Source organism: Cervus elaphus, chromosome 22 (assembly GCF_910594005.1).
Source record: "Cervus elaphus chromosome 22, mCerEla1.1, whole genome shotgun sequence".
NCBI classification, from domain to species: domain Eukaryota; kingdom Metazoa; phylum Chordata; class Mammalia; order Artiodactyla; family Cervidae; genus Cervus; species Cervus elaphus.
Genome location: NC_057836.1, coordinates 36,379,745 through 36,391,758, shown reverse-complemented (window position 1 = coordinate 36,391,758; position 12,014 = coordinate 36,379,745). Strand labels below are relative to the sequence as shown.

Below are 12,014 nucleotides of genomic sequence, written 5' to 3'. Positions count from 1 at the left end.
AAATGCCTTCATGTATACAAAATCTCATTGTAATGTTGAGATACTAACAATTCTGGGAGTGGGTATTATCATCCATGTTGTTCAGAAGGGAATGGACATCTGTGAGGGGCAATGATTTATTTGTTCAATAAACTGCAGAACTGCAAAAAAAAAAGAAAGAATCCAGCTGCCAATTCAACAGACATGGGTTCGATCCCTAGTCTGGGAAGATCCCACATACCATGGGGCAGAAAAGCCCATAACTACTGGGCCTGCACACCCTAGAGCCTGTGCTCCGCAACTAAAGACACTGCAATGAGAAGCCCACACACAGCAACTAGAGAAAACCCTCACACAGCAATGAAGACCCAGAGCCGCCAAAAATAAATAAATACATAAATAAAAATTTAAAAAAATAAAACAACAGTACTAGGTAGTTGTGACAGAAATCTTACAGCCTGCAAAGCTGAAAATACTTATTATCTGGCCCTTTACTAAAAAAAGGCTTGTTAATCCTTGTCTATTTTTAGTAAGAAAAGAGATGTGCCCTTTGGACTTAATTCATTAAGCCTCTCACCTCATAAAATCTGCAAGCATTAGAATTGTGAAAAGGAATATTCATCATAAAATAGAATCTCAGTTCAGGAAGTATCAGGTGTCAGCTAAGGGCCTTGTAGGAAATTCATGTACAACTTAAATGTCTAGGAAGTGTCTAGTTATCATTGAAAAATAATGACCTGACATTTGAGATTTGTAGATAATTTTCTCTGAACTTGAATAATAGGAGCTTGCCATTTGTGTCCAGCTCAGCTGGAATTAGCCTTTCCTCCCTCAGTGCTCCAGAATATGTCATTCTCTCTGTTACAACACCTATTTCAATTGGCCTTGCATTATTTTCATGAGTGTACTTCCAGACTAGGGTTATATACACCATGTGTTAAGGAACTCTTTTGTCCAACCCTGGAGCCTCCATGAAGTTTTCCCAAAGCAAATATTGATAAATGGTGGTTGAATGAATGTCACTAATGCAAATGTAAAAAATAGGTTTATGATACACTGATCTTTTGAAACCATGGGCAAACTCTCAGCAGAGATTCTTCATACTATGCTTCACACACACACATTTTCAATCCAGTTTATTCTGCTTATATCGGTTTCACTTGTTCATATATGTGTACAGAAAGGAAGTCATCTCAAGAATGCCTCCTAACAATAGCACTCTGTTGTTAAAAAAATTTAAAAAGACCAAGACAAAACAATTCTCTTGAAAAAGTAAATGCCTTGTCTGGGGTCAAGCAATTTTCTCAGGAAATTGACATTATTGTTAACCGAAACACCCTTCTGGACTTCATTTCCTTAACTCTTCTCTGGTAAACTTCATCAGATAATGAATCTTATTTAGCAGTCCAAGTGACAGTTGATTCAGCAGGCCTCCGGTTTTCATCTACGTGAAGTCATAGTTGTAGTCCAGACCCAGTGGAGTCTAAATGAAGCAGCCTTAAGGTACTTTATTTGCCTTTGGACAAGTAAAACTCTTGGCTGCAAGATAATAGAAACACAGCTTGAATTTGCCTGAGAGAGGGAGTGGTATGCAGCGTGCTAAGTCACTTCAGTTGTGTCTGACTCTTTGTGACCCCTTGGACTGTAGCCTGCCAGGCTCCTCTGGCCATGGGATTCTTTAGGCAGGAATACTGGAGTGGGTTGCCATTTCCTTCTCCAAAGAGAGGGGGTGGGGAGGCGAGGACAGCTGTCTCACAAAATCCAAGAAGGAGGTGAATAACCTAATAAGGGGGAAATTGGGATGCAGCAGAGCCTCTGGAACCATGGGAACCAGGGACTGGAAAGCTGCCAGAATTCTCTCCTTCTCCATTTGGAATCTCTGCTTCCTCCACAGGCCACCCTCAGTCTCAGTGTAGATCAATCTTCTCTATCAGGAGGAAACCTAGCCTTACACAGCGCCTTTCTCTCTCTCTTTCAAATCTTACAGCTTTATTCCTAAAGAGGCACAGTGTCTCAATTTTAATTAGAAAAATCCCAGGGAAACCTTTGGGCCCAGGTTGGATCAAAGCTAACAGGAGATGTGTTGTGTAAATATGACTCTTATCCTAGATGAGGGGGCGAAGAGGGAAACAGAATGGAGAAGAGACTGCTCCTTTCCTAGGAGAAGGGGGCTAGAAAGGTATTGGGTTAACAACTCTGTCTATGCTCTTTGCTATGTTTGAGGGCATGGACTGTCCTATTTACAAACAAATCCTTAAGATTCTGGAAAGACAAAAAAAATGACTAGGAAAGAGCTGCCCACTGGATACTCAGAGAAGAGACTTCCAGCATAGTGGCTTCAGTGAAAGGCAGCGAGGGGTGACATGTTTATCTGAAGCACAATTCCCTGATAGCTCAGTTGGTAAAGAATCTGCCTACAGTGCAGGAGACCCCGGTTCAAGCCCTGGGTTGGGAAGATCTCCTGGAGAAGGGATAGGCTACCCACTACAGTATTCTTGGGCTTCCCTTGTGGCTCAGCTGGTAAAGAATCCGCCTGCAATTAGGAAGACCCAGGTTCAATCCCTGGGTTGGGAAGATCCCCTGGAGAAGGGAAAGGCTACCCACTCCAGTACTCTGGCCTGGAGAATTCCATGGACTGTATAGTCTATGGGGTCACAAAGAGTCTGACACGATTGAGCGACTTTCACTTTTACTGACAGTAGGCTTCCCATCAAAGGACATCAAGAAAAATGGACAAGAAAGGACTTCCCTGGTGGTCTAGTGTTAGGACTCCACTGTAGGGGATGCAGATTCGATCTCTGGTTGGGGAACTAAGATCCCGCATGCCCCGTGACATGGCAAAAAAAAAAAAAAAAACAACGAGAGAGAAACTGACAAGAAGCACCTAACATAAGTAGCACCTGAAACGGAGCCTACTGGGAAGGTCTGATCTGTTTTCCTCATATGAAAGACTGTAACTCCACAGTGCCTTATGGTTTCTGCAAGCTCTGCCCAGGACTGCCACCAACCCATGAGTGCCTTTGTGCAGATTAGAAAAGCATGCCTTCCTTGAGCTGACCCAGCACCTGGCCACCTCCCTAGCACCCTGCCAGGACTCCTGTGTTGAGTGTCAGATTTCAGGTTCCTTGTACCCATCAGCTTGGGTCCCACCAGCCCAGGGTCCCACCTGCACAAGCATCTCTGGCAGTCCAGGCCACCCAGAAGGAAGTGAGGCAAGCAGGCTATCTCTTCTCCAAAAACAAGACTTCCAGCATCAGTAAAAGTAAGGCTCAGGAGTAGCTTGGGCTTGGTGATGGAAGACAGTAGGAGGAATGGCAACAATGGCTAAATTGGAAGGCCTCTAGGAATGGACAGCCCACCCCCAGGTACCAGAGCCATAGGGACATCTCTGGTAGTGGAGAGGCCAGCCACAAACTCCCCGGGCTGAGTGACAGCAGAAGCAACATTAGCTTCTGAGGCTATCGGGCTGATTCAAAGAGGAGCAGTGATGAGGGTCTGTGCACACTTGTCTCTCCCACTTACAAACAGGGTTTTTTTTTTTTTAAACAGGAATTAATCAATTAACTAATGGAGAATTTATGTAGCAAAATGCATTGATAGAGATGAAACATTTTTATCTCCTTCAAAAACCATATGATATCACTTCTATGTGGAGTCTAAAATATGACACAAGTGAACTTATCTACAAAACAAAAACAGACTCACAGCCATGGAGAACAGACTGGTGATTGCTAAGAGGAAGAGGGTGGGGGAGGGATGGATTGAGAGTTTGGGGTTAGCAGATACAACCTAGTATACATAAGATGGACAAACAACAAGGTCTTACTGCCTAGAACAGAGAACTATATTCAATATCCTGTGAATAAACCTAATGGAAAAGGACATGAAAAAGAATATATATATATGTGTGTGTGTGTGTGCGTGTGTGTGTATCTGAACATATGAATCACTTTGATGTACACCCAAAACTAACACAACATTGTAAATCAACTATACTTTGATACAGTGAATTTTAGAACTTTTTTGTCTCCTTTGATTTTACATTTGAAACATCAGAAATAACTCCCCTTTGAAGGGCATGGATGTGTAAGGATTTAGGGAAGCTGTACTTAGAAAAGGTAATGCAGGATTTAGGAATGCCATTTTTATAAGGTTGTATTCAAAGTTGTAGGGCAGTTTGTCTTCAAAGAGAAGCCACACTCTCATCCTTCTCAAAGAGTGAGGAGTCAGTCCATTTAAGGGGCAAAAGAAAGGCGCTGGCCCCCGGAAGCAGAAACAGGAGAAGGAAAGTGATCAAGCTTAGGGTCTGGGGGTGGGGGGACACCAGAATTTGGGTGTGCCGCTTTCTGATAGCAGCTGGAGATCAGCTTCCACCCTTGAGGTCCTGAGCACCAGGAGCCTGGGCGATCAGGGTCCAGTTCTGCCACAGATGGGCATCAGGCCAGTGCCTGGAGCAATGGCCATAATAGCAGAGCCATCATCCCGGCAATGCAGTCCAGGGAATCAGTACCCAGGCAGCCTGCCACTACGCTGTTAGAGTCCCGTTTATTTTTGTCCTTTGAAGGAGCCGCCCATGAATGTTCCAGTCACAGCATGAGTCAGAGTCTTGTTCCCCAAGAGCTGCTGCAACACTGCCCCCATTCCACCCTCTCTCCCACTTCCTGGACTCCATCTGAGAGCCGCTCACCAGGGCGCTGTATGAATTAGGTGCGGGCTGGCTCTCCAATCTGACGCTTGCCCCGAGCCACAAGGGACGGGGAAGTGGGAAAGAACTGGACACTCATTACGTGTGTCTGTGACAGAAAGTAGCATTCAAACCACTGAAGGAAAGAACGGATCATTTAAAAGTTTTGGGTAAATTGACTAGTAATCAGGGGAAAATATTAGCTCATTACTTCACTCTATCTAACTAAATACAGACTTTTATTTTATACTCGAGGATAGTTGATTAACAATGTTGTGTTGGTTTCAGGTGTACAACAACGTGATTCAGTTACACATTTACATGTATCTGTTCTTTTTCCTGGAGAAGGACGTGGCAACCCCCTCCAGTATTCTTGCCTGGAAAATTCTATGGGCAGAGGAGCCTGACAGGTACAGTCCATGGGGTAGCAAAGAGTCGGACACAACTGAGCGACTTCACTTTCCAATTAGGTTATTACAGAATATTGAACAGAGTCCCCTGTGTTATATAGTAGGTCCTTGCTGATTATCCATTTTAAATATAGCAGTGTGCACATGTCAATCCCAAACTCCCTAACTATCCCTTAATGTAAACATTTTAGACATAAAAATTATTTAAAAATAGGAAGAACAATGACAAGTAAACAATGTTAAGTACAAACAGTTGGAAACTTCTGTGTGGCAAAATTTTTAAATCACATATGTTTCAAACATTAGTGACAAACTGAGGAAAATAATAATGCGAGGCAAAGTGTTACTACTCATAATATTAACAGAGCTCATACAATGCATGAAAAATTAAAACTTTAATAGAAAAGATGGGCAAAAGTCACAAATAGGTAAGTAAAACACATTGGTCAAAAAATATATGAAAAAATGTTCAACTTTGCTAATACTCAGAGGCAAAATGAAACAATAACAAGATAATTTTCACCTGTCAGAATAGCAAAGATTTTTAATTGCCAAAACTCACACACCGACAAGGTTGGAAGACATGTATACTTCATGCTTTTTCTATTGGAGTATACAATGGCACAACTTTCCCTGAGGGAAATCTGATAAGAAGTATCAAAACATTAGCTATACATTCTCTTTGGAGAAGCAATTCTGCATGTAGGACGTTAATCCAAAGAGATTATTACACATCTTTGAAAAGATGTATTCAGACTTTATCAGTTTGAAAAATAAGAAATAACTTTAATGTTTCTTAGTAGGGGCTTCCCTGGTGGCTCAGATAGTAAAGAATCCACCTGCAGAGCAAGAGACCTGGGTTCAATCCTTGGGTTGGGAATTTGATCCCCTGGAGGAGGGCATGGCAACCCACTCCAGTATTCTTGCCTGGAGAATCCCATGGACAGAGGAGCCTGGCGGGCTACAGTCCATGGGGCCGCAAAGAGTGGGACACAACTGAGCGACTAAGCATAGCACAGTGCAGTAGGGGCTAGTTAAGTGATTGTGGCACATGCATTTATGGACTGCTTTACAGGCCTTGAAAAGAATGACGTGGACTTCCCTGGTGGGCCAATGGTTTAGAATCCACCTGCCAATGCAGGAGACATGGGGTGGATCCTTGGTCCAGGAAGATCCCACCTGCCGCAGGGCAACTAAGCCTGGGCATCACAGCTAGAGAGTAGCATCCATTTGCTGCAACTAAAGACAGCTCAGACACACTAATGAAGACCCAGGGCAGCCAAAAATAAATAAATAAGAATGATGTAAATCTATATCAACACAGAAAGATGACTTCAATGATTGAATCTTTAAGGACCATGCCATTCAGTCATATCAACTACTATCCTTCCTTATCAGCAGAGTTTTTGATAAATTACCCCTTAATAAATTGGCACTTGGTTCATAGCTTTGCAAATGACTATCATCCAAGGAGATTTAAATATCTGCATGAACAATCCATACCATTTCCAGTCTCAGGAATCTTGAATTTCTCATTTACAATAAAATACAGTAGATGTTACTGTGTCATCACCTGCTTTCTTGGCCACAGTCTGCACAAATTGCCTCATCTCTAAAATTACTAAATCAGGCGTCCCTCTCTCTGACCACATCCTTTTATCTTCTCAACTAGCCTGCTCAATTTTCATTATACATTTGTTTTAATTTTGCTTCAGATCTTCTAGTCCACCCCTCTATTCATCGAAGACTTAATGATCAACAATTCAAAGCATTCTCTTGCCAATATTTTAAATTCCTTCACCTCATTATTCACTCTGCACCTACTGCAAAATTACCTACACTTTGTGATTAAATTATCTCTTCTTGTTTTTTCATACCCCGGATACCAAGCAATACTAGAGTATCACCTCCTGAAAGGCAGGTACCACTACTCACTGTTGTTCACTAATTTCAACTGGGCCCTTGCTTAAGTTCTGTTCCCACAAAGGCAGAGCCTGAATCACAGATCTGGATTTAAATGGTTTATTTTGAGATATTCCCAAGTAGAGGAATGAAGAGGAGAGAGAGAAGAGGAGAGAAAGAGGGACAGAGGGGTGGGAATAGGGAGAGAGAATCGGGGTAGGGGGAGAGGGACCAATGCAGGGAATGTTAATGAGCAGATTACTACTTCGGCAACTGAAGCTCAGTTCCACTGGCACCCCAGAGAGACCATATAGAGCCTTCCTTTCTTCTCTGCCATTGGTGGAGGTCTGTTCTCAGGGGCATTAACTCCCTCTCATTCCAGGCTACCTTGCACACAGGTCACACAAGCTCCTAGCCAGAGGATGCCCTCAGGCAGGTGTGTTTGCACTAGAAAACCATCAGCATGTTTGCAGAATTGTGAGTGCCAGGGGACGTCAGTGGGCCACCCCTGCAGCTTCAGTGTGGCCTAGCATCTTACCCTGTTACCCTAGCCACCTTCAAATCCCTCCCTACAACCATTCCAAAGTTCCTTATCACTTCAATCCTTTGCAATTGATTTTGCCTCCTAATTCACAGAGAAACATGGACGTCCTCAGAAAGGAATTCATCGAATTTCTGCCAACAGTTCTACCACTGTCTTCATCCACACCCATCATTGCTCTTTCTTCCTCTTCAGTAAAAGAGGAATCCCTCACCCATCAAAGGCCAACACCTGCCTCTATTTGACCCTCACTTCCATCTTCCATGGTGATTCTCCTCAACTGATTGCCTTTTCTCTCTCCTGAATCTTCAACGTCTTTGTCTCCCTTGCCTCCTCTCTTTAACCTTAAACAAACCTCCCTAGAATTCACTTCCCCATTCCACCTATGGTCCTGTCTCTCCTCCTCTTCACATGAGATTTACTGAAAAAACATCTTATATACCTGGCCTCCAGTCTCTCGCCTCCTGTTCCTTTCTTCCTGTTCCACAGTAAGGGCGCTCACCAGGGTCACAAATAGCCTCCTTGTGGCAAAAGTCAGAGGATTCCGGTCCTCGTCTCTCTTGCCATCTCAGCACCATTTGACTCTGCAAATTAGTTGCTCCCTGGGCTTCTAAGACATCCAGTTCACTTGGTTTTGCTCCTTTCTCCCTGGTCACATTCCTTCAGTGTCTTTACCATCTCCTAAAGGATGCTGTCCTCAGCTCTCCAACACTCCACCAGTGCTCTCATCCACTTGCACACCTCTAATCACCACACTAAGGGGGATGACTCATAGATCTACAGTAGATCTACAGAAAAAAACCCAGACTTCTCTGCTGAACTCCAGACTTAAATTTGCATTTACTTAACGCACACACTCAAATCCGTCACTTTGGCCAATTTATTAAACTTCCCTTAACCTACATTCTTGGGTGTAAAATGAAAATGAGATACCTATCTCTTATGACCTTCAAATATTTTTAAATTTTGAAGTAACTATAGATTCATAGAAAGTTGCAAAAAAAAAAAAAAAGAAAGTTGCAAAGACAGTATGGAGATGTCCCCTGTGCCCTTCCCCCAGTTTCCCTCAATGGTTACATTTTACATAACAATAGTGCAACATTAAAACCAGGAAATTGACATGGGAATAATGTGTGCAGTTCTATACCATTTTATCAGCAGTGTGGGTACGTGGAACCACCACTGCAATCATGAGACGAAACTATTCCATCACCACAAAGAGCTCCCTCATTTGCATCCCTGTGTTTCTTTTTTAAGGTCTCATCAGATCCTCGAGAGAATGGACATATATGTTATTTGGGTTTATGTTCTCAGAGTTTCACACATGGTGCCCTGCCCTCAGAAGGCACTGCTAAATGTTTATGAAAGCAAGGATGGAAGAATGGAAGGGGCATCTGGTCCATGGAGGCCAGGGAGAGTTGCCTGGGATCCAGGGCAGACTATGACAATGCTTAGCTCCAAGCCAGTGACCAGGGACCTGAGGACAGAGCCCTCTTCCTTGTGAATAAGGAGTCTCCTTTATCTCCTGGTGAATAACATGTTAGCAGATGCAGCAAGAGTCAGAATGGTGAGGCTCATGCGTGCTTGCATGTTAAGTTGCTTTAGTCGTGTTGGACTCTTTGCAGCCCTATTGGACCATAGCCCACGAGGCTCCTCTGTCTATGGGATTCTCTAGGCAAGAATACTGGAGTGGGTTGCCATGCCCTCCTCCAGGGGATCTTCTCGGCCCAGAGATTGAACCCACATCTCTTATGTCTCCTCCATTGGCAGCTGGGTTTTAAACCACTAATGCCATCTGGGAAGCCCTGGTGAGGCTTACCTCACATTAATTCCAACAGTTAATCCTACTTCTGTCTGTCTGTAGCAGAGGCTTCACTGGTGGCTCAGACAGTAAAGAATCTGCCTCCTATGCCGGAGACCCGGGTTCGATCCCTGGGTCAGGAAGATCCCCTGGAGGAGATGGCAACCCACTCCAATATTCTTGCCTGGGAAATCCATGGACAGAGGAGTCCGATGGGCTACAGCCCATGGGGTCACAAAGAGCTGGACACGCCTGTGACTAACACTACACTGTCTGTAGCAGAGAGGAAGGACTTTCTCAATTCAGTCCCTTTTGTGGGAATCTCTGACATCACACCACATGGCCAGTTACTGTCTTCATTCTACATAATGGCTGACCTGCTCTCATATCACCAGCACTTCCTGGGCATACTAGAAGAATCAGGGAGACCATCTTGACTTCAGCTTGTCTACTACTAGGCTAGCGTGTGGGGCAACATTTGTGTCAATGCTTAGCACTTTTGTTCAGTCCTAGGGCATGATTTTAAAATTTTGCTTACTAGTAATTGCTCTTGATATATAAGTAATATTTTTGTTGTCCAGTAATTATGATAGTCAGTTGGAGAACTCTAAAACTGGGAAGAGAGGAAAAGCACAGACGAAAATAGCTAGACAAACTACATAGACAATTACACATACATTCGTGGCTAAACTTGCCCCACATTAAACGTGCATGTGTTTGTTTATCATCATATCACTATTCCTATTAGAAGGAAAAATAAGGAAATATTTATCCAACATGTTCCATGTTATGATAAGATTTTAATCAGAGCAAAAGTCAGTTTGGGTTCCCTTAAATAGTGTGGTTAAATCCTCCAAAATGAGAAACATTAGCTTGGAATCTCTTTGTCAGCAATGAGCAATTTGTGTTGTCTAGTCTGCAAGTCTCAAAGGACAGTTATTTGATTTCCAAGCCTTAAACTTATTTATCAGTGGTAATTTATAAACTTGGCACAACAATTTGTGAGCTGATGTTATGCTTCCAGCAGGGTGGTTTGGAAACAGTCCATATGGGAATTCATTTTCTTTTTTCTTTTTTTGGCCTGGCTGCGGGGCATAGGGGATCTTAGTTCCCTGACCAGGGATCAAACCGGTGCCCTCTGAAATGGAAGCCTGGAGTTTTAACCACTGAACCGGCAGTGAAGTCCTAGATATTTATTTATAATGGAGGAAATGAGAGACAATACATGAGTCTCTTCATCTGGGAAATGGTGGGGCAGCAGGGGGAGGAGTTGGGTGTTAGGAAGTACAGTGTGTCTTGTACATTAAAGTGAAAGACCCATTGGTATCTGTCAGGGTGTGTTTGATGTTAAAGACTGATGTTTGCAGAAAGCACGCACACAGGATGGACGTGGTTAGAAAGAGGGATCTTGTTTTACTTACTGGCATTTCCTCAGTGCTCAGGATAGTGCTTGGTGGATGGTGGGCTCTCAGAAGATTTTGACTGAATGAATAGTCAGCACTTATACCACGTGCAAGAGAGAAAGAACAAATCAATAGGTGTTCAATTATCAACCAACCCAAGGCATCCTGGGTAATAATGTCACAACACAAGACTTAGCCACACAGCCTATTGGGTCACAGCAAAATGAGACAGGATTGAGAGAGAAACAAGGAGTCAGAAGAATAAGGTCAGAGGAGAAAACCAAAACAGCTCTGGAAAACTTCCGTGGTTCAGAGCCAGCTTCAGTTGGGTTTGGGCAAGTCAGTCCAGTCTGGAGGGTAGGGCACGACAGCGTGAGTCCCAGTAATAGTCTAGAATCACAGTCAGGTGGGTGGAGAACAGTCCAGTCCTAGCAGAACCTGAGTCACTTTGCTCTACGGCAAAAATTGGCACAGCATTGTTAATCAAATAAATAAACATACAAAGCAAAAATCAAAAACAAAAAGCCCACAGATTTAAAATAAACTAACAAGGCAGCCAGGCTACCTTTCCCCTTTTTTTTACTAAGCAGCCCCAGATTTTCTTTTGCAATTACTTACTTTGCTCTCTGAAGAATGTATTTTCATCCCAGTATTTTCTGCTGCTTTACAGATGAGAGCTGTAAAGTAAGCATGAATTTCAGGGAGAGGAAGGATGGGGATTAGAAAGAGGAAACAGAGAAAGGAAGGGGAGAAATTAAGACATCCCTGCACCACTTGTGCCAAGGCTGGATCAGGATCGCTGATGTCCCACCTCCCAGTTACCGCCCAGTATCCTGCCCACTCCTGGCTTCCTGTCTGCCACAATGCTACAACAAACCACAACCACTGGAGAGCCAGCCGAGGACAGAGGAAGCCTTGCCCACCACATCCCAACACAGTGGCCACCTTTGTTCTGCGTGCCTGGTTTCCCGCTCCGTCCACACTGAAGTTCCGCTCTCCTGTGGTTACTTGACCTTTTAGGGCTTTTTCCTTTGTAGCATGAGCATCTCAGTCAGTGAGACAGAGCTGGAAGGTTATCCAGTCTAGAATGCCTCTGAAGCCAAAGCTAATAAATAGCTGAAAAATGGGTCAATGGTGGGAAAGAAAGACTCTGTGTGTGTCTATGTGTGATTTTAAACTAACAGGAAAATCACTGTAAATAGAATTCCAGCAGGACAAATTTGTACCCAACAGGAAATTGTAAATGGTTCTAAGAAATAGCTAAGAACATAAACTGTTTGCAGAAAAAAAAACT

General features: G+C 43.4%; 1 long non-coding RNA gene across 1 annotated transcript; it reads right to left on the bottom strand.

The window, feature by feature from the left end:
• Positions 1-1,126: 1,126 nt before the first annotated feature.
• On the bottom strand, positions 1,127-11,482 carry LOC122680630. Its single transcript, XR_006336737.1, has 3 exons — positions 11,339-11,482; positions 10,739-10,817; positions 1,127-1,518 (listed from the first exon to the last, which is right to left on the bottom strand). It is a non-coding gene; the product is annotated as an uncharacterized LOC122680630 (long non-coding RNA).
• Between the last annotated feature and the right edge of the window lie 532 nt (positions 11,483-12,014).